We start from the raw sequence: 2500 nt of genomic DNA, 5'->3' as shown, positions 1-2500 counted from the left end.
GCCCCGATTTTGACTAAGTGACTAGTGCAGACGGCATAGTAGGCCGGTCATCCAAAATAAGTCGGGCACTCTCGCGCGGGGGTCTGGAGGCACGAAAACCCTTGCCGCGGTCCGCAGCCGGCGGGTGATCCGGTGGTGATGCGGTGCGCCTGGCTCTCGCCATCGAGAGACAGAACGCTCGTGTCGTTAAGCCATCGGACCTTCCGGCACGGGCCCAATGGCCTTGTCAAACTCGCACGGGCGTCCGTGCGCCTAGCTTGTGCTCATCTGGTTGTGGTGGCCGTTGCCCCCGGGCGGGGAGCCGGCCGGGTGTCCTCCCGTTCGCGGGGTGGGCCCCGGTCGGCCACCCTGGCCCGACCGCGGCGGTCATTGCAAAAGCCCGCAATCCTCCCTCCGCTCATTCCTGCTTTTGGGACGTGAAAGGATACGTGTAATACTGAGCCTGGCGGGCGTGCGGCGTTCATCGTCTCTGGTCCAGGAGCAGTCTGCTACGGAGCTAGGTAGGCACTCGCCACGTTCTACGAGTAAGGGAGCGAGGTGAGACAAGAGGGAATAAGATACCCATTATTGGGTCTGTCTGCAGGTGCTAGCTGGTCTTGTCTAATTATCACTTCCACGCATTAGCCTCAGACGTACAAACGTATCTTGTTTCGGGCGAGATGGCCGGTTTTCCTCCAACTATCGAATCGAGGTGGCTTGGACCGACCTGGGAGATGACATCTACCGGTGCCATGTATCTTCACGGGTTAGGGCGAGAGGGGCATCCATTAAGGTTGTGGATGTCAATCCAGTCAGTCCCTCTTAAAGAGTGGAAGCTCAAGCCTACAATGGTATAGACCTTAGATCAGTTGATGGACCCTCATCGGCGGTCTCTCCCTGCTCTCCGGGGAGTCACAAGAAAGGAGAGAGCACACCCGCCGCGCTCCTAATTGGCGAAGATCGGTGCCGGATACGGGCCGATGGGCTTGGAATCGGTGGCTAACTAGGACCTGATTGTATCCCTACGACGGTCAGGGAATATCCGGAAAGAGGGAGAACGAAAGGGGTTGGGTCCTCGTACCAGTCAGCTACAGTGCCACAGATCACGGACGGGCGGGTCACACTCGACGAGGGAGGGAGCGAGTCGCGGTAAGTATAGGAGTCACCCACGGAGGGTTCTTTTAGACAAGTATCTTACCCCGCCAAGCAATGTCGGCCGGGCTGTCCAAACGCCAAGAGGTTTGCTAGTCGACACCCCTCATAAGGGCTCACACAGCAATCCTCCAGAACAACCAGCTGGTAGACTCGAATCTGGCCTGCAAATAGTAGCTCGGATGAGTCTCACCACACATATTTTGTATTTAATGCTCTGTTTTGTTGTATGATGTGTATGGTCGCCTCCCGAACGAGGAGACAGGGACGAGATAGAAGGCCGATTATCCAGAAATTGAGGCACCGGTGATATCTTATGGCTTATGCTCCGTCCGCGGGTGGTGGGAGGCGTCTGTCTGGTTGCTGGCTGAAAGCTGGCGGCCGGATGGGCGCCGCCTGCTGTTCGCGGATGGAGTATTTTGCCCCGATTTTGACTAAGTTCATGATAGCCAAGGAGGGTGATGTGAAGGTGGTCTTCACCGAATGATATACCAGACGGAATAGTAGGCCGGTCATTCAGAAATCGAAAGTCAGAACGCATGTGATATCTTGGGGATCGTGCTCCGTCCGCGGGCGGTGAGGGGCATCGGCCTGACCGTTGGCTGTAAGCTGACGGCCGGGCGGATGCGGCTCGCTACTCGTGGATGGAGTATTTTGCCGGTAGGGTTAGGGTTAGGGTAGAGGCCGGGTTACACGCACTTGTTGCTAATGAGTCCCTCTCTTTGTCTCTCCCCCCCCTTCTTTTGTTTCAGCAAAGGCCTGAGCCATCAGCCTAACCTCACAGAGGGGGGAAGGGGAACAAGAGGAAAGGACATTGGATCTCAAGATTCTTCTACAATAAAAACCCTCCACTGCGCGAAGCAGTCATATTTCAAAGCCCATCCTTACAGACATTAGGGTGGCACTCACAAAGCCCAGCACAGGAACACCCAAGAAGGGACCAGTAACAATGTTTAAAAAGACCATCCCGGGCACGGACCGGGGTGGCAAGATCAAAAAGATCTCAACCTATTCTCAAACTGAGGAACACAGAAGACAGGAAACTAAAAGATAAGAGATATACTGAACCACGAGCATATACTCACCAACTAAATCCTACATAACTTTACAGGTCAGGGTGGAAGACCCGCTGTATCAGCCATAAAGATGACAGCCGCCGGTGCCTCACTGCACAAAACTCCTAGAGGCCATCAATAGTAAACCATTAAGGGCGACTGCCAAAGTTGAGATTCTGAACAACCACGCCATACCCAGGACCTTCTATCAAGCTGACCTCACAGAGATGGTCCGGAGGGACTTTGGAGAATCTGACAACTTAATCAAGAGAACAGTCAAAGGATGGTTATCACTCCCCTCGAACACGTGCGAT

This window comes from Gymnoscopelus braueri, assembly GCF_963280865.1.
Source record: "Gymnoscopelus braueri genome assembly, chromosome: 23".
NCBI classification, from domain to species: domain Eukaryota; kingdom Metazoa; phylum Chordata; class Actinopteri; order Myctophiformes; family Myctophidae; genus Gymnoscopelus; species Gymnoscopelus braueri.
This window is presented reverse-complemented; position numbering follows the sequence as displayed.